Here is a 27,898-nt window from a genome sequence, read left to right as displayed (position 1 = left end):
CTATATCTACCTCCATTTTGTTTGATCTCAGCCACATTATACTACACAATTGTCCCTCTCCCAAAATCAAAGACTCATTCATTCTAATTTTCTCCCTCCAATAGAATGCCACAATAAATGATGTGCCTAGCTCCTACTACAGATGATCACAGTGGCACAATTACATCAAATTGCCAGGCCAGACCCGTGGTTTCACATCGCTGAATGGCAGTTTACCTTATAAGCCTGTGAATGAATGGGGGATAATTGTGGAGATAAACAGTGTGTAGGCTGAGTCTGCTGTCGGGTGGGATCAATTTCCTGTGTTGTCAGGGGCACCAGTGATGGAGAGGGCTGTGCTGTACACACAGAGAAAGGCAGATGAGATTATTTGCATACACACACACACAAGGATACAACCACCCTCACACACAGTCACATGTGGATACACACACACCGATATACTCACACCACACACACACACAGATGATTGTCTATTGCTTCTGTCAGTTTTTTTTTCTTCCTCCAGCCATGGAGACCTCATCCTGGGAAATTGAGCAATTTCTGATTGAAAACAGTGCCGGTAATTAGAGTACTCACTATTTGTAACCACTTGGCATTACATTAGTATGCAAAGCTGGCAGTCAGCTAATCTGTGGGAAAACGTTTGTTTCCTTAATTGCCCTCTTAGGACAAAAGCAAAAGTAAACGGAGGAGAGAATATAGTAGAATGTTAACTTGCTCCTGCTAGAAGGGAGCCTGGTGTGTTCAGGGGACGTGGCTCCCTCAACACAGGGGTTACACACACATACACACGCTTATAGATTGATAAACAGTGATGGCATATACAACGTGACAATAGGGTCATCTTCCTATCTTACTCTTTGTATGAAGGCATATCAATCCACCTGGTCTGTGTCAGGCCAGTCGTTCCTCTCCATCCTACCTGCCTCACCGTGGCTTCACTTGTATAAGGACGACTACCTCACTCTGCCGAAAGGTTACCCTGTCGTCTCACCCTCATCTTCAGTGGTCTTTTCTCCCTCTCCACTCCAATGCCTTTAGTAGATTATTATAGTCCCACCCTAATGACTTCATCCCTGCAGGCACCTATGACTTGAAATTGGTCCTGTGTTAATATAACTAAATATGTATATAATTACTGTGTAGAAAGTTAGTAAGTTCAAGCAGTTATGCACTACTTGACACTTTAAATATTACGGTTTTGCATGTAGTGATTTTGCAATGGAAAGTACTATGCAGAAGCCTACAATCACCTGTCTGGTACAATGTAATTTTCAGTAATTCCTCCCCTGTAGGATGACACCACTGTTTCATAAAGTGTTGCTATCAGAGGAGTCCTGCTCTACAATCCCTATTCTATATAAGATGAGTCTCTACTCTCATCCCAATCATAATGCCATCGTCTGCCCGCTCTCCCTTCTGCTCCAACCTTTCCTTACTGCAATCAGGGTCCTCCATCTGCCCAGCTTACCTTTATAAGGTACATGCACCTGGACACTGTATTATTGTTACGTTCCCCAGCCTAGAAAACCAAAATTGTCACTCAAACAGGAGGAAATAACAAAGAGTCACTGACAACAACCAAAACAAAACAGGTGGGGTTTTAGGAGGGGTTCTGAAAGACACTCATGGGGGTGTCCACTGAAAGTTGACTAGCAACAAGAACTGGGACCTAAAAGACACCCACCATGAGCGCCCACTAAATGTGCCCACTAAGATGCAAACAAAAGAAAAACCCCACATCAAACTTAAAGACAGGAAGCGAACCAAAAAGGTGGCGCAAAACAAAAACAGGAAAGATCAGATAAAGGATTGTCTTTCTAGAAATCAAATCGGGAGAGCCAACTAAATGTGTTGACCCTCCACATCTCTCAAGAGAGCTGGAGCACTGAGCCAGCCTCTCTTAAATATCACCTGTGCCAACGCAGATGGAAACCCCTTCCAACTAACAAGATGGACAAACCAGCACAGGTGGAACACATACTGACTTATGAGGTGCCACCAATCGGTGCACCCTACGTGTTAAAGTGTAACAATTATCAACAGGGAAGTACACTGTACGCTCTACCATCTCCTCTGTAACAATCTCTCTCACCCCATTGGTTGACCTGACATTGGTATGGATTGATATTCTATTCTATTCTATTATACACTTATCTTTTGCCCAGTACCACCATGACATATGATGTGCATTTGACAACAAAAATGTTGGCAATCTTCCTATACCTTTAATATGGATGGAGAATGGTTTTCTGCGATTGCAGGGCTGGAGGATCCACAGCCTGGCAAGCTTCATGGTCAGATGTTCTGTTGGCTCATCCTGCACACAAAGTAAAATACAGCCCAATTAAAACCGTCTGCAGCCTGGAAATGACAGGATCATACAAGAACGTCAGGTCACACTTTCATATGGAATAATATTGAGGCTTTTTCCTGAAACTGAATAGATGTGGCTCTTGGTGCATCTTCTCTGGGTTTTATGCTGTATTTACCTGTTTCAGTAAAATATGGTAAATTGATCTTGGCAGTGAGTTTTATGAGGGAACCCCGTATGATGAACATGAGTCCATCCAGGATACATTTTTGATTATTAATTACTATTCACTGCACAATACATCACAGCAAAAACATGTGTCTTGTTATTCATATAGCAACTAAAAACTACCATTGTCCTTAATTTGAGCAGTTTCAATAGTTTGATCATTGCAGCTGATTTAAAAACACTCTTTTCAAGTTCAAGCTATGCCTGCATAGGGCCCACTGAGTGGAAGTCTGACAGGCACAGAGACAAAATAAATGAAATACTCATAATAGGCTACTTTGTAAAATATGAAGATATGCATCAACATAATTAAAATAATAGAAAATGTTTCATGAATATAAACACTGTGTTATGGTGGTCACCATATCAATGCATTCTGGTTTAGGATTATACTATAGATCAATTTATAGATCAATATATCTTTACAAATCAGACTATAACAAAACACAAATTCAATCATAAAGGAGGGGTACCACATTATTTCAGTTGGATTGACAATTGACAGGTAAGAGACAGGTTTACAATGAAGTACTTTTTCTAGTAACAGGCCTAAATGTTAACATTATGTGGCCTTCAAATTATGACAGTCATGATCGGATTAGTTTTGAGCATTGGATTCCTGCATCGAACAGCATGGCTGATAAATTACTTGGAAAATGAGCACATACGTCCCTATAAATGATTATGTTGTAAAAAAAACTATTCGAATTCGTTCAATATAAAGAACCATGGGCTGTCTTCTTTACGTAGATCAACTTTTGCACAACCTTTACACATCACAGGTGCGCAGAAGAGGCAAAAGTGTACTTGGTTCCCATAGTCTGCAAAACTAAAACCACGTGCAATGTTTCTGTCGCCTTTCATCAAGGCAAGACTTTCTTCTAAAAAACTATTCCATTATCTTACAGCAAATTGTTTTATATCTTTTCTGTCTTTTTAATATTTTTAATTTAGCTCCTTGCTCCTGTTGACCTATTCACGCTTCGATAATAATTTCAGCCCACTATCCAAATTCAGACGATTTCACAGTGAGACCTTTAGGATATTGCCTTTTGACTTTGAAATGGTCTTATTTCGATAAAAGTTTAATTTCTCACAGGGTCTTTTGTATTTTGACTTGACAAGAGGGGTGAACCACAAGTTTGACAAAATATCGAATGAGAGAGAATCGTTTACCTTTTTACTTGTATACTTTTTACATCAATGGAGGGGTGAAAGTTGGGTGCCACAGGTGAAGAAAACGAGCTGTTGAGTTTATCCCTGTTTAAATCACTTGGGCTGCTATTTATTTACATTGGTAATAACTATACAATGCCTAACAACCTATTTAGAATAGAATATTCAACACATCAGAATAAATATCTCATTCAAGTAAACATTCTAGCTTATTTTGTTGTCATCATATCATCTTGCTAGCCTATTCACCCAAAATCGTGTCACGGTATTCTAAAATGGTTTCAAATAATCCATATAAAATGATAAGAAATGAAGTAATGAGTCATTTATTAGACATACTTCCACTAAGTGTGATGTCCTATCACAAATTAATTTCTCAGAGCCTTGCTGCGTTTAAATCATTTTCTTCCATGATCTTTTCAGACCTCTATTATAGAAGTAACTAGGCAACTGAAACACAGATGTTTCGGAAAGGATAAAAAATTGTGATCATAAGAATATGAAGTTGCATTTATTATATGATCATAACCCATTATAACTCATTACAAAACAAACACAGCATTCAGGTTATTGTAAATTAGGCTACAGAAACATACGGATTTTAGGATAGAAAGCGTTTAATTTCCCTCCAGATTTGGTCATTTAAAACAAGGCATGTGACAACCTGGGTACATTTATAGCAAACAAAGATTATGTTTTATGTAAGGTTGAAGGTTAGGGGCAGGTGCGAGAAAATACAACTAAAAAGCAAACTTTACCCTGGACAAGATCAGAATTTGAGAACACATTTCTGACACACTTACATAATTTATCCAGTCCCTATTTTAATATTTGACTTATTTTATTTATGAGTGGTAATTTGGTGTTGTCTTTTCAAAAATAATAAATACTACGATTTTAACTCAATTTAGGCGCACATATTTTAGAAATGGTCTGTAACGAAATAGAATAATCAGGACTCTGAAATTTGTATCGTTCACATTTAGTGAGCCATCAATCAAACAAATACATGTTCGTTTTTAGGTTTAGGCTATGGCATGAACAAAATAAATAAGTTATTAGGCGTTAAAATCTTTTAAAACGTTTCATATCTGACTGCAGACTATTATTCAATAAAAGTTAGGAAAAATAGGAAAACACACATTTACATTTTAGTCATTTAGCAGAAGCTCTTATCCAGAGCGACTTACAGGAGCAATTAGGGTTAAGTGCCTTGCTCAAGGGCACATCGACAGATTTTTCACCTAGTCGGCACACACACACACACACACACTTAATCAGGGTCACCTGAGAACACATTCACACTCATAACCCTGGAACCAATTTCGGAACAATGTGCCATCTTTAAGTAATGCATTAGGTCCTACTAGCATATTTATTATTCGATCCCCTTTCAATATTGACATTGTTATCGCATTGTAGCCTAATAATAATTGTTAAACGGTTGTTTCACTGCTCAATATAATTATACACACTGTTTCTATGCCGTAATAGCCTAAATAATATTATTGTGAACAATTAAACTAATTTTTTTGTAATTGAAATGATAGAAAATAAGGTAAGGTCATTTCCGGGGGCAAACCAGTAAATTACCTTATAATAATATAATATGTCATTTAGCAGACGCGTTTATCCAAAGCGACTTACAGTCATGCGTGCATATTTTTTTTTGTGTATGGGTGGTCCCGGGGATCGAACCCACTACCTTGGCGTTATAAGCGCTGTGCTCTACCAGCTGAGCTACAGAGGACTTAAGGTGAATTCAATTTGCCGGTGCAAAACAAAATGTATGCAGAGTTTCATACTGTTCTACTTTGACGAAGTTTCAAGGGTGAAATCAGAAGTCACGTTTTTATCCTTCACATCACAATCCATAATTTTCCAAACACCTGATATTCAACAATGACAGGTAGGCCTACTTTTTTGACGACCTATTTCCGGTTGAAATTTTAGTTATTTTAAGTATTGAATGGATGTAACACTTCCTTAACTTTGTCAGTGAGAGTTAAGGCCAAATGGCTTTGAAGGAGGGTTGAATCAGTCAGTCCCTGTGTGTACACTGAGGTCCAGTGTTCTGGCAACAAGGGGGGGGCTAATCCACGTAATTTACACAATGCATAGGGCTGTGTTTACATGGGATAGAGGAGGGCCTCATCTTTTTTCCACCGGACATAAATGCTGAAGAGTTGCATCGCCTTCTTGTGAAAAGGGGCCTTTTCGGGGCGATATGTGGAGAACACTTCTGGAGCTTTGAATCAATCCCATTGTAACTTTCTTTTGGTATGAAAAATGTATGCAGTCACTAACTGTAACTCGCTCTGGATAAGAGCGTCTGCTAAATGACTAAAATGTAAAATGTAATAGGCTGGAGTGTCCTAAACAGTTTCACCCCCGAGGGACGAGCAATGTCCGCCAAAACACACCTGTGATTGCAGTCAGCAGGCTAGGATAGGCTATGACCTATTTTACGGTGTCTATTCATAATTTAAGAGAATCACACAATTTTCCAACTTCGAGATAAATAGACACACTATTTCGTAAAATATATAAATAGAATGCTACTATGAAGAAGATATGTTTTGGATATTTTAATTGTGAATAAAATACGCTATAAATTGTGTGCAGTGCAATCATCAAAATATCCATCTCTGATTTCCGAAGTGTGTGACAACTGTTGGCTATTGTAAATTAGCAGCATATTCCAATTTGTCACATAACTTTTGTTGAATAAATTGTTGTATCTCCCTAAAATCACACACACTTAACAATCTGAAGTATTTTAGGTTTCGTTTAGTCTACAAGTTACGTTCAGCAGGGGGGTAGCCTAGGCCAATGTCTACATTATTTCCACAGCCCTTACATGCATTCGTTGTGGGTCAGCAATTATTTCAATCTGGATTTTGGTATGTCAAACCATAACCGCAATGCTTTTTAATTAGTTTTTTTTTAGTTCAGCGTTTCCTTTTCTTGAATTCAGATAAGGCTCTCTGTCTTAGAAATCATTACGCTATATGAAATTAGCCATTGGACTATTGGCTAATATAGCCGACATTAAGGATCGGCTATATTATTGCCAATCTAGGAAATCCAATAACAAAGGAAAATAAAAAATTGTAGTTAGTCCTTAAATAGGCAATTATAACAAATGTTGAATTGCATGGCCAACAATGGGTCATATGAGGAACATTTGTTAATGTTCTAACAAGACAATATATGGCTATCTCAAAATGTCGCATTATTTTATTAGGCCTACAATGTCTCAACAGGTTGAAAAGGCACAATATCCGCTCCAATCAAATGCATCACTTTTATGACACCTGCGAGACATCACTGTATGATATGATTGATTATCTAAATGTAAACACAATTCACGTCAAATGTCTTTCTTACATAGCCCACTGATGGCAGACATTATAGTATACTCTTAAAAAAAAAAAGTTCTGGATAGAACCAAAAAGGTTCTATTGCTTGCTTCATTTATGGCACCCCTATAGGTTCTATATAGAACCGTTTTGTAGGGTTCTTTGATCAGAACCCCAGGGGTTCTTCTTCAATGAACCAACAATGGTTGAAGTTCTATATGGGATCCCTTATGGAAAAAAATTATGTTCTATATAGAACCTTAAGGGGTGCCATAGATGAAGCAAGCATAGGACCCATTTTGCTTCTATCATAATCATTTTTTCTAAGAGTATATCACATGGCCAATCGGAACCGTGACCTTTAACTTAATCTGTTCCTTGAACAGTGTAAATATTGATAGCTGCATATAACCGCCATGTGTGGGAGGACCCTAATTTAAGCACTTCTGGTGCATGGCTCTGCCTTTCTCCCTATAACATATATAGGCTACACACGTAATATTATATCAGTTGTTGTATAACTCACAATTTGGGTTACAAAGGTAAAACGGCTTGCTTTTACATGATATTAAAGCATGTCGTTTCTACAAACTGATTAATTGCTTAATTCATATAACATAAATATCCCCCCCAAAGCAAAAACCCGGCCCTTTCCAGTTTGAAAGAATAGCACACCAAACAAATGTTTTACCCTCAATCACATATAGACAAAAACTGGCCGCAATCCCTTATTTAGCCTACAATCAATCATTCGTTAAATTATTTTCATTAATAACAGAAATTCCCTAGTTTGACTCACATACATTTTTAAATGCACTTCACCCCATTTCAGATATCTGTCTTTGGGGTTCCCTTAATTACGTTTTTCATGAAGGGTGGATAATTCTTTTGGCACTGCCAGGTAAATTCATGCGGTAAATTGGAATATTCTTGTTTAATCCCTGCTAATCCCAATTCTCATGGTGCAGAGATCTAAAGGGCAGACGTCACGTGGTGTTCAGGTTGCATCTCAGGTGAGCCTCGCGTTGCAGGGGGGCGCGAGGGATATGTTCCCGCCTTTACAGCATAAAACACGATTACCAGATCATTATTAATTAAGCCTTTTCTTCATGAAATTGTACATTCAGTTAAGATGCACGTTATCTAATGAGTGGAGGATTAAATGGCAAATTGTGACGGTAGGGTATATCAAATAGTCCAAGTAGCACATATTTCTTCCATTTCAGTGAATAAATCAACAGTATTATGGAATTAGTTTTTTTCTCTTCATGGATGCTCTAATTATGTCCTTGTGACAGATGAGCTTGTATCACTAGAGTTGGGAATAGCATGACTTCTATGTTATTTTGATTTTGACATCTTTGTTTTTATTAGAATATGACACTTTTGGTGCTTAATAGTTAGTGATTAGAACATTAACTATTCATTAATGACAGATTTGAGATTTGCTTGGAAAAATAATGATGTTAGTGTTAATGTTGCTCTCTGAGTTTGGAAGTGGTGGATGTTGCCACAGAGCATTGATAAAACAGAATGTTAAGCTTTGACTGTAGCCCAATGATATACACAACCGTTTCTTCAGTAGCTGCAACAGAATATTAACACACCTTTGTGACTTCAGTTGATGGTGAGTGTGTGTGCTTGGCACCCTCTGAATGTACCTTCTAAGCATCCTTCATTTGTAGTCGGTAGGAAATGAAAGAGTCAATCTCTGCTCAGGCAGTTCCTGTGTCACTCTCTGCATGAGAGGTCGGGAGAGAACTGTTGAAGCAGATAGCATGCTCAAACCGGATCTCTGGGGACCCTGACATCAAAGAGGACCAAATCTCACATGGAGAGCACTTTAAGCCAGGCAATACTGTGACAACAGAACAACCAATATGTGAATGTCACTTTTGTCAAAACTGAACACTGACACAAAGACTATAACCATTTTATGGCAGAAGGTTGAGGAACAGAAAGACAGAGATCTGTACTCCTACTTCCTTGGGACCTCAGAGATTGATTAAGTTGCTAGGGGAGATGGGTGACTGATAAGTATTTGTCGAAATCATGTTGATGAGAGTGGCTAGTGTCGAGCAAACAGGGTTTGGAGTTTGTTTCTACTCCAGAAGCGTCCATATTGACAAGGCATAGACATAGTCTGAAAGTGTAACGTCTTCTACAGACCCGTCAACTGACAAGGACACAGCTTGATCTTGAAACTGATAAATTCTCAAGCCAACGGCAAGACTTTGCGCTGATAGCAGCATTTATTTTGTAAAAACCCCTGTCTAGTATGTCTAAATTGTCAAGTTGTTCTTTGCATAGCAAGTCCCCTCTTCCTTCTGAATCCTGATAGGTTGAGTGGGAAAAGTTCTATCTAATCCTGGGTTTAAACTCTGAAGTTAGTCTTGACCTTTCTCAATCTCCAGTTGGGAGCAGTCAAGGAAGTAGCTCTAAACTCAAACCTGGTTTCTCTAGTCCTAGGTAGTATGCCGATTCAACAGGTCTAATACTTGAGCTTGTATTCGGACACTATTTCCAAGATGAAATCTGATACCCAAAGCACTTTCCTCTTCAAAGTAGTCTCCTGTTGTGCTTTGTGACCACAATAGTGTCAATCTCGTACGTTCAAAGCCCCATCCCTGTGTCAGCTTTCAGTTGCTGTCTATACATCTCTCTTGAAAATACATTTGAGGCTTTGAAGGCTGGCCTGAAAACACCAGTGAAAATGATAAGAAATTAAAAAAACGTTCAATGAATATTACAATTGATAAACATTCCAGTTGTGTAGGCTACACATCAAAACCAATGTTAAGATTCAAATTTAGAGTAAAGCAGTCAAAAAAACTCATGTCAATTGTTTTGGGGGCGATCTTTGCAAGTTTCCTCAGTATAGGAGTATTGATTGAGATGCGTTTAAAATATTAATAATGTAATGCTATAAACCAGAGCACTTTAAGGCCACAGTAACCAGCATGCACTATAATCTCTGCGTCAGAGGAAATATCCATTGAAATGCCGATGTTTTATTGAGCAAAGTGATGGATATGCAATTTTTTTATTTATTGTTTTGTATCAATATCATCACGTGATTCAACTTGTTACATAAAGACACAATGGATTAATATGAAGTATAAGGCTATTGGGTGTCTGGATAAATGAAAAGCCCCCCAAATTCCAAGCAGACAGATCTGACCTAGACAAAAGCAAGCGGAAAAGCTGCAGATCAACGAATTCCAAGTGATTGGGAACGTTCGACTGACAATGATCAGATGAAAAGAGGGGCGATCTCAATAAACTTGTCATTCAGCCTTTCAAGGTTCAATCATATCTGAGGTGTTTTGCATAACTATGAGGTCCACATTTCTAATCCTCAAAGGATCTCGGTGCTACTTGGCTTTGCACTGTAGTCATTCAAGGTCACAACCCGGCAGGAAATATGGGCTGCCATAGCAACACAAAGATGGCTTCTGAAGGCTTAGCATAATTCTTCCCTAATAGAAAAATAACAGCGCCAAATCCCGTCCTTAGTGAACTGGCTTATTTGATGGAGGCAGACTCCCACCTGTGAAGCACATAGTCACCACGCTAATGTGCTAGACCACTAGGAGATGAAAAAAGGTCCATCTTTGAAAAGGGGGTGGAGATGGGGGGCCTCGCACCAAGCCAAATTCTTTATCTTCTCTGCTGCTGAAAACAACCCACAGTATGTCTCAGACTAGCTTGAGCTCTTTGAGAGCAGAAAATATAAGCTGCCAAATGAATTGTAGTCTCTAAATAATACTTATCTTTGAAGAGCTTATGCGTCTCTCATTCTGTGAAAACTAGTGGAGAAAAAAAGTCTTCTCACATTGGCAGCAAACCTCGAGAGATGTTTTATTTTCATTTGGAGAATGATTGAACACAGCCCACATCACATGAAACTACATTAAAATATTAAAAGAAATGAGCAATATTTGAAAACTTTTTCCACAAATATATTTATTATATTCAGAGAGTTTTAGTTGTATTCTTGGGAAGGAGGACGTACATGATCATGGACTACCATGGGTCCCTATAGATTATCATGTCTTCACTCAGAATCCCAGTGAGCTCGTTAAACACACTGAAACAAACAGAATAGACTATAACCTTAAGAAAGCAGGAGACCAACCAACCACAGCAAGGAAAGCGCCTTTGCACTCCAGTTGCAGTGAAAGGGGGCTGCAGTGTGCTTAAGGGATGTTTTGTATGTGTGTGTGTGTGTGTGTGTATGTGTGTGTGTGTGTGTGTGGCAGGGAGGAGAGGAAGAGTATACTGTGGAATAGATTGTCAGGTCATGTATTCATGTGATCTCTATCTGCCTTGTAACCCTCTCCCCTCCCGTTCTGACTGTAACATTTTTTCCTAGCAGCCGAACATGGTTTCCTATAAGGGTCCTATAGTATGGTGCTGTTTATGTCTGTGTCATACAGATGCTAACAGATAGGGGATGTAGTAGTTGGATACGTGACTCATTCTGCTAGTGCTTGGCTACCTGAGTCAGCCATTTTTAGCCTCAAAGGATTTCTGTTTGTTCACTGTAAATCTCCAGTTGGAGCGCCTCTTCTCACTGTCTCTGGTGTAGTCATACTATTATCTCACGGTCTGTCTGTGGCGTATGCCTGCTACTTGTCTTATTACGGGGTGTTTTAAGGATATTTCAGCCTTCCAGGATAAAGAAACCTGCCACTTCATTCCCCTGCTATGGATAATCTTCTTTCATTGGGAGGGATGCTTTTCTATTCTGCGGTGCTGTGTTCAATAGCATCTCAGGTAGTCATAGTGACACCACAGAATCAGAGGAAGATAATCATTATATTCTAATGCGCTTTCAGCCTCCTCGCAAGAAGTAGCCGGAATGTTTTTGGGCTTGCTGTTGCCTAATGCTTCTATCAATAACAGAATCACTGAATGCTCAAGCACTTTCAAATTGTGATGTCTTCATTGCAGCTGAAGAGAGTTCTCACATTGTTCTACTCTTTTCCTAATCTAACATAAGCATTCCTGGTTGCAATAAGCGTACAGGTGGCATATTAATAGTCTTTGTTATGCAAATGAGCATGCAGCCTTCATTGCTTTTTTATCGATACATCTTTCAGCTGTTGGGCACATATGCAAAATTTATACATTCATAATTTTTTCTAAATCTTACTTTTATCCTTTGTGTCATGGATTCTTTGTGCATCATAGGCATACAGTACATTACCATTAAAAACAATTTAGATGCTATTTTCTCTTCTACCAGTCTCCACCATTGTTGCCCGTAGAACCCTCTTTATGAACCCCTCCCTGCATTTTTGACGCTCACCCCTTATTGTGGGCTGATTTGGCTTGGTGTCTTCACGTTGAATGGGCGATGACAGTCATAATGGTCATATACGGAGTCCCCCTGGCCTGTACAGTAGGCACTTAATGACCGTCTGACAGCAGTGTAATTAAATCAGCACTGTATGCACGATTGACCAACGAGAGGCCAGACTCCCCCGCTGTTCCCTGAAGGGAATCCCACCGAATCTCTCCCAAAGCCTCCTGTTTCAGTTTCTTACACCGAGCACCTTTCCACATCAAAGCACTGCACCCCTTAAGGACACGTCTCCAGGAAAGAATGGCCTCGGCTGAGATACTGACACCGCTGGTCTAATTTGCCTTGCCTGCACATCCCTCCCCCCTGGGTCCAGGCCATATCCGAGACTGAAGCAGCTATCTGATGAGATCACATGGAGAGGGAGCGGGAACGTAAAGGCGAAGAGCTACTGCGTATCCTACCAGGAGCCTCCAAAGGGTTCTGTTAAAACGCGTTCAATATGCCGGTCAGGGCTTTCAAAGTGCTGGACACCCTCTAACCCTGGCAAACTCAAAGGGTATAGGTGCACGCTCAATGAGGGGAATATCGACCCCATTAATATAATGAGTCCAGGGTATTAGTATTCCAAAGCCCACTGTGAAGTCTCTCTCTTTTTAAGGAGTGATCCGCCAACTTGGGAGTGACAAAGGATGGCAGGGAGAGAGAGAGGTACTTGCTTAAATCTGAGATCAATTTCCAGCTCTCAGTCCTCAGAGAGCAATTTCCAGCAGTTAGGAACTCTTTGCCCGAGTGTAAAACACAGATGAGCAACGCAGATTGGAACATTTACTATCATCAGGAGAGAGCTCTCCCTGCTTTTTGCCTTTTCTTCAGACCCGTTAATGTTTCTAAAGAGTGATAAAAAGAGCAACTAGAACAACATAGTGGACGATGGGAGACATATTTGCATAATTTTACCCTGGCTCGGCTGGAAGCGCTCTCTGGTTACTGAGCTAGAGTTGTGAGCATCCGCCATTTAGTTTCTCGCTAAACAAAACAAAGCGGGACTATGTTAGGCAGCAACTCCTTTCAGCAACATTGTGTAGCTTAGCAGTGTCCTCTTGACAGAGGACAACCTAAGTGAGAGCGGGTTAGACAGCTAAGTCCTGCATGGCGGGTAGGTTGACGTACGTCTGACAGTCACCTGTAAGACATTAGGGAGACGGTGGAGTGTGCCGGGGTCCTTCAACCAGGAAGCAGCAGCTGCTGGAGCTAATTAAAGGCATAGTAACATAGCCCTGCTCAGACCCACTTCAAACACTCCTCTACATGCAAGTCTGGAGTCCCATCTCTGGGGTGTCGGGGCCCGTCAGGGGCCCTCCGTGACCTGCTGCAGCCGCATGCTGGGCCCCGGGTCTGACCTGAGGACCGGGGAGGGAGCCTGAGAGGGACAGGGGCACTGCGGGGTGCACCTGGTCCAGACTTACCTGTGCCTGGGTGTCTGCACGCCGGAGCGTGGCATGTGGCTGTGTGGGCGTCGGTAAGGGCACTCTAACCTGCACAACAAAGAGAGAGAGGGGGCATAGGTGGAAGGTCAGGAGGAGAGGGGAGTTAGGAAAAACAGACATCAGGCACATTAACTAAACATGATCAGACGGACACATGCGCTGGAACAGAGGCAGAAACAGATGCCCTTTAGATGTTCTGAAGAAACGTAAGCCTAACCTAAACATGTCTTTGTAAGGATTTTGCTTAATGTAAGCCTTGCCTTAATGAATAAGACAGACTTCAATCTACAATGACAACGTTCAGCCTTTATCGGCTGACACAAGATCATTTTAAAAGGATGCCGGTTGCCCAAATCAAAGATGGCAGTACAGTATTCCTATCCTTCCAGTCAGAACTACTGACGAATGTTGCCTTGAAAAGTAAGTTGAACACTGACATGTGCAGCTCTGCCAGAACTCCAAACCCATTGAGGAAAAGTAACCTATAATATGTTTTGAGACACGCACTCAATATGAATCTGTCTATCAATCATTCAATACTGTAGGTTATTATTGAGGGAAACGTATGGAATCGAAGCCGTTATGCAATCATCCATCACTCACACGTTATGTTGCAGTGAAGATATGGACCAAAGCCAGTGGGATAAGGCAGAATAATTCTGACACCTCACGCAACCTCCTGACTTCAACTCCTAGAGATGTCAAATCAAGTTGTTCTTTTAACCCAGATTCAGTCTTTTCTTGCAGCACACATCCTTTCTTTTAGTTTTCTCTTGCTACGTATGTGAATAATGAGATTTAAGAATCATACTGTAACACTTATTACACACCTATTACATTAGAACCGTATTTTGGAATAACAGTGGCTCGATTGTGTTCGCATCAGATGTTATTTAACATTTTCCAGAGAACCGTATTTTGGAATAACAGTGGCTCGATTGTGTTTGCATCAGATGTTATTTAACATTTTCCAGAGAACCGTATTTTGGAATAACAGTGACTCGATTGTGTTTGCATCAGATGTTATTTAACATTTTCCAGAGAACCGTATTTTGGAATAACAGTTGCTCGATTGAGTTTGCTTCAGATGTTATTTAACATTTTCCAGAGAACCATATTTTGGAATAACAGTGGCTCGATTGAATTTGCATCAGATGTTATTTAACATTTTCCAGAGAACCATATTTTGGAATAACAGTGGCTCGATTGTGTTTGCATCAGATGTAATTCATTATTTTCCAGATAACCATATTTTGGAATAACAGTGGCTCGATTGTGTTTGCATCAGATGCTATTTAACTTTTTCCAGATGAGAACCATTATATCAAACCAATACTTTAGTCAGATTGTTTCCCTCTGCCGACATAAAACTTAATCTTTCCGATAACAATGAATATTTCCTTCAGATTTACAATGTTCTCTGTCAATGCTTTACTATACGTGGACATTTCCATATGGCCTAAACTTTGTGGTGTAAGAAGATGAGTGACTGCAGGATAAAGGTGAAGGCTGACAATCGCCGCCATTGGTTTGTAATAAAAAACTAGTCTAGGCAGAGCGGAGCGTGGCAGAATGGCGTGGGTGGCATCTCTCAGCGGTCTCTCTAGCCTCTGTGAAGTGGACGGCTCTGTGTCCTGTACCAGGCCACTGTGACGCCCAGGGCTAGCCCTGCTGTGTCCTACAGGCAGGTGTCTGCAGCATGGAGACACGATGTCTCTCCCTGGGGTTTCCCACACAGCACAGCACAGCCACAGCCACACGTGGGCCACCTGAAACCGGCCTCTGCCTCCACCAGCCACACGGCAACCAAATCAAACCCCCACAGGCAGAGACACGCAGGCAGGACTGTCTATCTATCCGCATGTCATTCAGATCCAAGAATGACATTCACCAAGCTGCCTCCATCTTGGGAGGGGATCACACAACATGGCTCCTACTGTACGTACACACACTGACCGTTCCTTTTCACCAGAGTAGCAAAGAAAATGACTGCGAGAATAATTAAATCCAATTTATGTGGTGTGGTGGATGTTCTTGTGTGCCTGCCGAGTGCTAAAAGGCCTAAACCAAATGGTAGAAAACCCTTGAATGGATTTCAGGCCCTAATAGTATTCTTCCACCCTGGACAGCTAGGTTTCTCTTGTGTAAAATAGAGTGAAGGCAACTTTCCGCTTCACGTCTTTATGGCTTCATGCTCTGAGCAGCTGGCTGTGTGGGGATCGTGTGCTGTACTCTTTCAGCTGTCCGTCGTGTGGTCTCAATCTCTTTACACGATTCACTGCCAGCCTCCTCTCCTCTCTACCAGGCCTCCCCAAACGGTGTAATCAGCAGATGTCTTTATAGAGGATCCCACTGCCGTGTGCTGCACACCCTACCTGCTTTGCCAATTTCATTTAGGTGATTCCCCCCCCACCCCCCCCGCTCACATTTCAGGCCCAGCAGCCATGTTGATTTAGTTCTTAATGTGAGTCACAAAATACTTATTCCCTCAGCACTGTCGAGCCACAGTGCCAAAGGACATAGCTAGTCCTCAGTGAGCCTAGGTTACCACAATGCTATCATCCACTACTGCTTCAATGAACAAGTAATACCTAATTCAAGAGTGTTCTTTGACCTTGAAAAGACGAACTAATAAGAATGGAGTTATATTTTCATTGGTCATGCTTATGGTGCTGTGATTTGTCTCAGTTCATAACCGTTACACAGCTAAATGGAAAGAGAGGTTATCTGATGTTAACAGGACAACACAGATAATTTCTGCTTAGGTAATTGAGATGCTTTTACCAAAACAAGGACACTGTGTTATATAAAACACATCAAACGCAGTTCTGATATTTTAAGGACAAAAAATCTACCCCGACATTTTTCTAAATGGTAAATTAATAATCAAAGACCAATTAAAAAAATATATAATTATGTCCGATGGATCTTCATTATCCTCTGCCAAAATAATTTGATAATATTTGACCAATTTCAAATGAACTAATTTAGTTGCCTCGTCAATCAAGGCAAAAATACAATCGGAGCGGCTTTGTCTGAAATTTTGAAAATGTAATTACGACTGAAACTGCGGGAACACGTACACTACCAGTCAAAAGTTTGGACACACCTACTCATTCAAGGGTTTTTCTTTATTTTTACTATTTTTTACATTGTAGAATAATATTGAAGACATCAAAACTATGAAATAACACATATGGAATCATGTAGTAACCAAAAAAGTGTTAAACAAATCAAAATATATTTTATATTTGAGATTCTTCAAATAGCCACCCTTTGCCTTGATGACATCTTTGCACACTCTTGGCATTCTCTCAACCAGCTTCATTAGGTAGTCACCTGGAATGCATTTCAATTAACAGGTGTGCCTTCTTAAAAGTTAATTTTTGGAATTTCTTTCCTTCTTAATGTGTTTGAGCCGATCAGTTGTGTTGTGACAAGGTAAGAGGGGTATACAGAAGATAGCCCTATTTGGTAAAAGACCAAGTCCATATTATGGCAAGAACAGCTCAAATAAGCAAAGAGAAACGACAGTCCATCATTACTTTAAGACATGAAGATTAGTCAATCCTGAAAATGTCAAGAAATGTGTTTCTTCAAGTGCAGTCGCAAAAACCATCAAGTGCTATGATGAAACGGTCTCTCATGAGGACAGCCACAGGAAGAAAGATCCAGATTTACTGCTGCTGCAGAGGATCTCAGAAATTGCAGCCCAAATAAATGCTTCACAGAGTTCAAGTAACAGACACATCTCAACATCAACTGTTCAGAGGAGACTGTGTGAATCAGACCTTCATGGTCAAATTGCTGCAAAGACACCACTACTAAAGGACACCAATAATAAGAAAAGACTTGCTTGGGCCAAGAAACATGAGCAATGGACATTAGACCGGTGGAAATCTGTCCTTTGGTTGGAGTCCAAATTGGAGATTGTTGGTTCCAACCGCCGTGTCTTTGTGAGACGTGGTGTGGGTGAACGGATGATCTCCGCATGTGTATTTCCCACCGTAAAGCATGGAGGAGGAGGTGTTATGGTGTGGGGATGCTTTGCTGGTGACACTGTGATTTATTTAGAATTCAAGGCACACTTAACCATCATGGCTACCACAGCATTATATGCCATCACATCTGGTTAGGGTTTAGTGGGACTATCATTTGTTTTTCAACAGGACAATGACCCAACACACCTCCAGGCTATGAAAGGGCTATTTTACCAAGAAGGAGAGTGATGGATTGCTGCATCAGGTGACCTAGGATCCACAATCCCCCGACCTCAACTCAATTGAAATGGTTTGAGATGAGTCAGACCGCAGAATGAAGGAATAGCAGCCAACAAGTGCTCAGCATATGTGGGAACTCCTTCAAGACTGTTGGAAAAGCATTCCAGGTGAAGCTGGTTGAGAGAATGCCAAGAGTGTGCAAAGCTGTCATCAAGGCAAAGGGTGGCAATTTGAAGAATCTCAAATATAAAATATATTTTGATTTGTTTAACACTTTTTTGGTTACAACATGATTCCATATGTGGTATTTCATAGTTTTGATGTCTTCACTATTGTTCTACAATGTAGAAAATAGTAAAAATAAAGAAAAACCCTTGAATGAGTAGTACTGTACATTGACAGTTTATTACACAGTAAACTCATGTTACTTTCCTTAAAAATTATACATACACACTATGCAAATGATATACTCTGCTCATGTAATGAAGGATGGTTCTGAAGGATGGTTCTGCTCTTGTTTTGGTTGTCTCTGTGAGGTCTGGCTTTGACAAATTGTACACAGCCGGGCACCACCTGGGCACCATCAGGGCATCAACATGGCATGTGTTCTGTCTGCCACCGTCATCTGTATAACTGGGTGAAAGTGGGAAAGTGATAGGTCTGCTAGTGTTGGGTAGCATGAAATGAGCTGTCAAATTACCAATATTCCCAGTCTGTTTGGTAAACTGGGCCATAAGATATATGGTCCTCTGTAGCTCAATTGGTAGAGCATGGCACTTGTAACGCCAGGGTGGGGGGTTCGATCCCCGGGACCACCCATACATAAAAATGTATGCGCACATGACTGTAAGTCGCTTTGGATAAAAGCGTCTGCAAAATGGCATTTTATTATTATTATATAAGGAAAAGGGATGCCTCGAGGGATACAGTAATCGGGAAAATATTATAAAAAACTTTATCATTATAAATTGGAATACTGTTATTCACATGGTTATTCAGTGTCTAATTATACTGAACAAAAAATATAAACACAACATGTAAAGTGTTGGTCCCATGTTTCATGAGCTGAAATAAAAGATGTTCCATACGCACAAAAATCTTATGTCTCTGAAATGTTGTGCACAAATGTATTTACATCCCTGTTAGTGAGCATTTCTCCTTTGCTAAGATAATCCATCCACCTGACAGGTGTGGCATATCAAGAAGCTGATTAAACAGCATGATCATTACACAGGTGCACCTTGTGCTGGGGAAAATAAAAGGCCACTCTAAAATGTGCAGTTTTGTCACACAAAACAATGCCACAGATCTCTCAAGTTTTGAGGCATCGTGCAATTGGCATGCTGACTACGGGAATATCCACCAGAGCTATTGCCAGAGAATTGAATGTTAAGTTCTCTACCATAAGCCACCTCCAACGCTGTTTTAGAGAATTTGGCAGTATGTCCAACCGGCCTCACAACTGCAGACCCACGTGTAACCACGCCAGCCCAGAACCTCCACACCCGGCTTCTTCACCTGTTGGATCATCTGATACCAGTCACCCGGACAGCTGATGAAACTGAGGAGTATTTCTGTCTGTAATAAAGCCCTTTTGTGGGGAAAAACTCATTCTGATTGGCTCCCAAGTGGGTGGGACTATGCCCTCCCAGGCCAACCCATGACTGCACCCCTGCCCAGTCATGTGAAATCCATAGATTATGGCCTAATTTATTTATTTCAATTGATCTTATATTTTACATTTTAGTAGACATTCTTATCCAGAGCGACTTACAGTATTGAGTGCATATATTTTCATATTTATTCGTACTGGTCCCCCGTGGGAATCGAACCCACAACACTGGCGTTGCAAGTGCCATGCTCTACCAACTGAGCCACATGGGACCTGTAATTCAGTAATATCATTGAAATTGTTGCAGTTTATATTTTCTGTTCAGTATAATCATGTTTTACACCAATTATAATATTTCTGCAGCACCTAACCTTTTTGACAATCCTGTTAACTTGACAAAATATGTTTTAAATTAATTTTGTGATTTGAAGTAATGATCAAAAGCAGGGTGAGTGTGTCTGTGGTTGTGTGGTTGTGTAAACATGTTCAGAAAGTAAACGTTTCTGGCCCTGTCGACAGATTGAGTTTTAATAACGTTATGTGTGTTCACAGTTGTGGCTCACGCTACCACTCCACATGCGGATGAAGGAAAAGCCGGTCGCTCCGCTTTGCATCAAGTTATTACATCCCCCAGGCCTAACCTGGGGTTCACTGAAACCAAACAAGCTTCAAAACCTTGTGTGTTTCCGTCGTCAAACCCCCGGGCACCACATACCCAGAGTTTCTGGTACAAATATAGAGGGGGAAAAAAACGTTGGGATTGAAATTACCTTAAACAGCATACCAGATTCTGCTCAGGAGACTCTCTGCACAGATAGTTCCTCGTGGAAATATCAAAACCAACACAAAATACATCAACGCAATCAAACTGATTACAATGACGATAGGGAAGCAGCCTAACCATTTGCATTGCAAACTGGATATGTGGTTGGTTGCAGCATTTTAAATTCATTCTACTGAAAATAGATGTAACTAGTCATACCTGGTGTGTTTTAACTACCACAACAACACCTTGGTTATCACATGTTGCTTTGTCTTGTGTTCCACAACCTAAATAGCTTAGTGCTTCCTGGCTAGGCTACGTAGCTTCCAAACACAGCCCAGACTTTCATACAGCATTCTGGCTATGACTTTGGGATGGTGGGCTAAAGGTCAAAGCGGTCAATAATTGTCTCTGTTGTTGCACCTGCCTGTGGGTAAGAGGGGTGCATGGGGTATCTCTTTAATATAGATGCTCCAGGCTCTCAAAAGCTCATCCAATGGTAATGCTGCATTAACTTGCTCAACCATATCTAACCCTTTCCCCCCCACACCCATCAGCCATGTTTGTTTTTGCTCGTGTTGCGTTATCAAAAGGCTAACTGCTTTACAGCGCCTCCTGCTGATCCTCAGGAGGAGGCTTTCCCTCCTGGAAATAGGAATCCAGCCATCAGATTAAAAGGTAATCACAACAGTATGTCCCGGCATGTTTCACATTTTAATTATTTTGTGTTTTCTTATTTATCAAAATAGGCTGTGGTATGGTCTTCCCATTATATCGCCAAGGCCGTCTTTTGAAAGTACAGTTGAGATGGTTGGTCAGTGTCAGCCAAATGTGCTTTTTAAATGTTCTACCTCTTTTCAAAGACTCAGTAGTGAATTGAGTGCAAGGTGCGAGTTAGAATGCACACACTTCCATTGTCCAAGAGTGATCAATGGCTGACATTTTAGTAAGTGGGCATGATTTTACATGATTTTAGGACAGAATAGAGCACTCTGCAATCATTCAGTAGTTATGAGAGGAGTATAGTGGTGATAGTGGGCCGACTGAATGCCTGACTAGAATAGGGTCCTTCAGAGCGCTGAGTTTGTGTTCCTCGGTCTGAGGGTCAGGCTGTGAGTCTGCCCTGAGCTGCCTGTCAACGTGAACACCAGAGCTGGGTCTGAGGAGGGGCACAGGGGAGGGGTAGGGGGGACTCCTGGGGCTGCCGCTGCCGGGCGGTGCCCATGCCAGCTGTGCGTAAAGACTAATAAAGACGGCACACTGGCAGGACCCCGTCACCCCAGCAACGAGATGTCCCCATAAACAAGCTGCAGGCCGTTGGCAGGCCACTTCCTTGTTATATAATGGCGACCCGTTTTTTCCGAAAGGAAGATTACAGGCCCTTCTCGGGGACATGGGCAAATTAAAATGGCAGTCGAAAATCGTAACGTTATATAACCCTTCTTTTGTCATCCTTTAACGAATATTGGCAAAAAATACAACGCACTCCCTATATCTACCCTCTACGCTTAGTCTGACATCACCTGCCGTCATCGCTACTCCCCGTTTCACACAATTGATGCCGCTATTAACCCTGTAGCACAGGTGTTAAGACGGTTTACATTGATCCAGTTACGTGTTCGTGAAAACATACCCCTTACAGTACTTCAAGGTTATTGAATAGCCTGGCTTTGTCAGCTGCACCTGCACCTTCCCATTCTCCTCTGAGGTGTGGAAGTGGAACCATGTAAACAGGTCACCAGTCACATGTGGCCCTGACAAATATACAAAATGACATGAAATCGATACTAAAACAAATCCTGAAGTATAGTGATGGCTACTGTGGGGCCATATGCTAATGGTGTTAAAATGGCTGAACACGGAACACACAGGCGCCGTTTTCAACTACACATTTACTGTGGTAAAAAACACACAAACAACAGAATGAGAAGACGCCAGTGCTTGCCGTGCATTATCAAAATTATAACTACTAATACATCATACCACTCCCACAACGCCAATGCTCAGTTTATTAGAAGAATGTTAAATATTTGGGTTTGAATCAGGCCATATTAACTGTATTGTACGGAACAGTCCTTCTGTACCCGCCACCATTTTAGCTTCATGTTTCTCATCAATTCATCAGAGATGTAGGGTTTTGAAGCATACCTTTAATTATTTTTTACGGGAAATTACATTGTAAAGCATAAGAAATATTCTGAAAATGATTGCTTTAAGTTTGATTTGTGAAACATACCATATTTGATTACTACCTGCGACCACATTGTTGTGTTTTATGTTTATCCATGAGTTGGATTTTACTGAGCAACAAAAATAAATATTTGTAAATATGTTGTTTTTGGTTTGTATCACATTACATGATTTCCATTGATTGTTGTATTGATATTTTATCATTGATATACTAATTGTCTATATAGGTATATTTTATTTTCATGATGAAATACATTTAGTCTCTATCTGTTTCACCCTATTGTAGATTGTCATCAGATCACTGTACAATCAGGAGGTATCAGATATTAGTTTCATGAATTGAATCCCACACAAATAACAAACATTCTCACACAAATAATTACCAAGGGGGTTTAAATATATATGCATTGAACTTAATTAATCTTATCTCACTAAGAAAAATAATAACCTTGTCTCAACTCAAATTATTATAAAATAAAAAGGCGTATCGCCTTCAAGTGGGCGGAAGTCTCTGCTGAAAAATGTTAACTGTATACAGGGTACATACATATGATACCACCTCTTCAGTTCGTACAGTAAGAATACACTCAGGAAAATACATAAGTAATTGAGAGCATTATTATTAATATTGAAGCCGCATAACAAAATGAAATGGATCACTGCATCCCCCCAAAAATATTTTTTTATAGATTTATAGTTCATTGTACTTTTTAAAATATCAAGATTAATTTAATGACTTACTTGAAAACTGATACAATGGGTATATACGATAGAAATGCATATGATAGTATGCATACACCAGTTTGGAGTAAATTTGTATATATATTTATTTATCTGAAATCAATGTGATAATATTATCCTTGAAATTAGCAATGTTATGTAAGTTTAGATAACTTCTGAAGAATGTGTAAACATGTTGTACACCTGTACACTTCCTCAGCAGACACAATAGCTTCAATCGTCACTATTGTGGCTGCTGCTAGGGTTGAAAGGATAAAAATATGCAGCCGTTGCTCGCCACTCTAACAATTAAACAATCTCTAAAAGGTCCCCAGTCTGGATTGAATTAGTGCGAGCAATGAGCCTGTGTTTAAACTAATTATTGCACAAAATGCTAGACGCTGAAGAAACAGAACAGAAAGATCCCTATCCAGCACACAGATAAACTCCTGTGACCTTGCTGTCAAAGAGAGCCCTAATGAGTTTTCATGAGACAACCAACACACAGACACACTTTGAAACTTCTTTTCTTCTAGGCAACTCATTAGCCTTTGGTTAAGGTACACGCAAATATGGTTTTTCAAGAATTAAATGAAACAAAATGGTCCCTAATGAACATGTTTTGTGATAGTAAATCTGGTGGCACTCCCGAGTGGCGCAGTGGTCTAAGGCACTGCATCACAGTGCTAACTGTGCCACTAGAGATCCTGGTTCAAATCCAGGCTCTGTCGTAGCCGGCCGTGACCGGGAGACCCATGGGGCGGCGCACAATTGGTCCAGGGTAGGTGAGGGAATGGCCGGCAGGGATGTAGCTTAGTTGGTAGAGCATGGTGTTTGCAACGCCAGGGTTGTGGGTTTGATTCCCACGGGGGGGCAGTATGAAAAAAATAAAAATAATGTATGCACTCACTAACTGTAAGTCGCACTCACTAACTGTAAGTCGCTCTGGATAAGAGCGTCTGCTAAAATGACTAAAATGTAAAATGACTAAAAATAGGGTCTCGTTTACCTATGTATTTACATGATAGTTAGGCAGGTGCAGTGAAACACTTGCCTATTGCACATTGTTGACAAGTAAGCCTACAGTAAAGATATCCTATGAAATAGGCCTATTACAATGAGCATTGTCTGCTATTAGAAAATGTTTATTAATCTAAACATGCATAGATTCTGGTTGTTGAGAGCTTTCTTCACATCGCACAATACATGCAGATGCAAAGACCAACGCCAGCTAGCATTGTTTGAATATTTTACAGCTTATTTCAGACAATTTGTTTCTGAAAGACTGAAACAACAATAGAAGCAATTATTCCAGACTTTGCATTTGTTTGTTTGCGTTTTATATTGCCATCTGTGAGTTTTCTTTGAATTCTTTCAATTGTTTTCAGTTTGTGAAACTTTAAGCGTGGCGTCAAAAGAACGAGAAATTCATTAGCTATTTCAAGTTGGGATCTAATTGGAAGACGTTTCTTTTATTTCCAGTGAGGCGCATTATTTCTTCAAGGGAAATGGTTATGAATGGATGACTCTTGAGTCATCATCTAATAATTTTTAATGATATGTGAGAATCAACTAAGACTGAGACTTGATCAAAACTGTCAGCCAAGTCAGATGTTTCTCTCTGTGAGATTGAAATATGAAACATCCCAGAGTTTTGTGAAATGAAAGCACACCATCTGTCTTTCATATGTTCATCTGTAGAGGGGACATTAAACTCTGTCATCAGGGTTTTTTAAAGAGTGCTCACCATAAATTCAAGCAGACACTTAATATACTAAACAATGCAAAGGGTTTTATATTGGCCTGTTCATTTCCCAAATATATTTGGTGCTATTCCAATGATACTGGAACAATATTATATATTACAATATAATATTTTTTGGGAAATGATGTGTTTTATGTGTTTAGTGTTATACTCGAACATGGCAATACACACAACAGTAATATTATATGTCTTAAGGTAAAACCTAGCACTTAGCATCCAGTTGTTGGCGGCTAGGATGATAAATGTGGACTTCTCTTTGAGTATTATATTTTATGCCATTCACGCAGAAATGTTTTCTTAATACTCTTCATAGCCTACTGTACCGTGTGCACATCATAGAGGAAACCACAAATACTCACTATGCGTGAGTTTCCCTCTCCTTAGTAGCTATAGTCCCTCTAAATATAAAAGGAGTTGGTTTGAAACTGGTGGGAGAGAAAGTTAGCTAACTTATTCTTTTCATTTTCAATTGCAAAGAAAAACGTCTCTCACATGATTTCCCAAAGTTAACCCATCTCGTGGGGAGAAAAAGGGGTAAAGCATTTGGAAAGCTTTTCTTGTTTCATACTATGAAAGCTTTCAAGTGCAAAGGCTCAAATAGACTTTCATATGAAGCTGTCATATTTTACAAATAAATAGGATTCAATAAAAGGAGAGACGTTTTGGCAGAGGGATATAGTACTTCCATATTCCTGTTGCCCAAGTAAAGATGCTATGCTAACATATTTTTGCTAGGATACATTGGCAATTGACTTAGAGATATCAGTATTCATATCAACATTTGCTGAAGACGTATTCCAGTACACCTTCCACTTTTATTTTGAAATGTTGAAATTATGATTAATCTGAAGACGTATGTGTGAATATAAAAATGTTGTTTGATATCGTAATCAACTGAAATGGGATGCTGGAAATCTTCAGTCTGCCCTTAACAACATAGGTATCACTGTCGCAAAGAGGTACTCTAATGGAGATTGATGCTTGTGAAGAAGATTGTTACGTCAGAAAATCGTTTTAGTGAGGACTAACTGAGAAAGTTACCTAAACTGTGGGTGGGGTATATGTGAAAAACAAACATACTTTACGGGCTCAGCTTTTGGTAAAACATTTTTTGAAAACATAGGATCGAAGTATCTACAATGTAATACCTTCTCAGACTCTCAATCCCTAAGAGTCTACTAATACACAGAGAATGGGAAAACAACATTCAGCGTATTTCCGCACCATCTTCTTCCTGCTCTTTTAGCTGCTTACCACCATGGCAGCCATTTTGTAAACATTTGACTGTATACATTCGGCTGTATATGGTCCTCCCTCTCACCATTTAAATAATGATCATGTACGTATTTGCTATTACAAATATAGTGGATCTATTTCAATTTTTTTGGCTTTCCCCCCGATATACGGTATGAGAAGTGGGTAGCGTATGTAATGTATGTGCACAATGGCGTACATGCCTCCATGCAACATTTCCATTTCCTGTTTAGAATGTTCCAGACTGTATTGAGTAATAGCCTGCCACATGGCTGTCACACACACACACACACATCATGGGATGATCTCGTCCGGAGTCTGACTCAACCACCCGCTGCCCCCACCGCCCCACCCCGACAACATACACACCAAACCATGGGATGTATAGACCAAGCTGTCCAGAGGTGACCTTGGGTTTGTTTACTTCAATGGAGATCAACTGAGCTGTGAAAGACTGGACCGAGGAACCTCCGTAGTAGCTCATTTACCAACATTAGTGACTACGGTAGATCCGCTGTCAGGTTTTCTAGGTAAGTAGGACAGTTGGTAGTAAAATACCCAAATTGTTTTCTCCTCAGTCAGCTGCTCCAGATAGAGATACTGTAGCTATGGACAGATGTTGGAATTAACATACTTTTTGGTAAATTTACTCTTATTCCATTAAAGGCTCCCAGCCCTTTTTGAAAATGCGTAATTTACATATACATGATCAATTAGTTATAGGTCTTCCAAATAGCCCCTCTTTTTCAACATCCCCAGAATATTTAGTTGGAAATCAATACATTTTTAATACACTTTTTTTTCCATGGTAACAGTTGGACCGAGGTATCATGTGAATAAGATAATATCTGTTCCATCTATTTCGTGTCTATTTTGTTAAGCCAACTCTGAAATAGAATTCTGCCTCTGGACAAAGTAGGTAAATAAACAGAATACATTCATGATTAAATATGTCTGCCTTGATAATGAACACGCTAGCTGTCAACGTATTGCGCAATCAGGACATGCCACCAATGCTACAAGGAGACAGCCAACCGGCAGCCGACATCTTCACACCCATCTAGCCCTCTGAACCATCCATTGAAGCCAGGTTGTCACTAAGTAATATGGATGTTGCGGCCCTCTGTCCATAGCAGTCTAGCCCAGACCAGTCCTATGGCCCTAGTCAGAATACAACAGGTCCCCATAGAGACACTGTCTGCTGTCCCCGGATCTGCATAAACACAGACCCAGAGAGAGTCCCTCACCTCGCTGCTGCTGCCATCCACACTGCGGCTATCGGAGCCAGACCGGGCCGGTGTCGGTAATGTCCAGAGGGTCCGAGGTGTATGAGACCAGAATAAGGTGGCTGTGCTGGACTAGAGGCCCAGTACTGGGTATTAGGTGCTTAGAGAGAGTCCACCATTGCTCCCCTGACCACCTCCCTAACCCCTTAGAAAGCCCAAATCCCTTTCAAGTTGAGAGTCTGACACCCGACTGCCCCATAAATCTGA

General features: G+C 40.4%; 1 long non-coding RNA gene across 1 annotated transcript; it reads right to left on the bottom strand.

Annotated features, from left to right (window-relative positions):
- LOC121536599 lies at positions 1-27,898 on the bottom strand. Its single transcript, XR_005994885.1, has 4 exons — positions 27,653-27,898; positions 13,861-13,929; positions 2,230-2,323; positions 1-338 (listed from the first exon to the last, which is right to left on the bottom strand). It is a non-coding gene; the product is annotated as an uncharacterized LOC121536599 (long non-coding RNA).

This window comes from Coregonus clupeaformis, chromosome 2 (assembly GCF_020615455.1).
Source record: "Coregonus clupeaformis isolate EN_2021a chromosome 2, ASM2061545v1, whole genome shotgun sequence".
NCBI lineage: Eukaryota > Metazoa > Chordata > Actinopteri > Salmoniformes > Salmonidae > Coregonus > Coregonus clupeaformis.
Note: the sequence above shows the minus strand (reverse complement) of the source record. Positions and strands in the feature narration are given on the sequence as shown.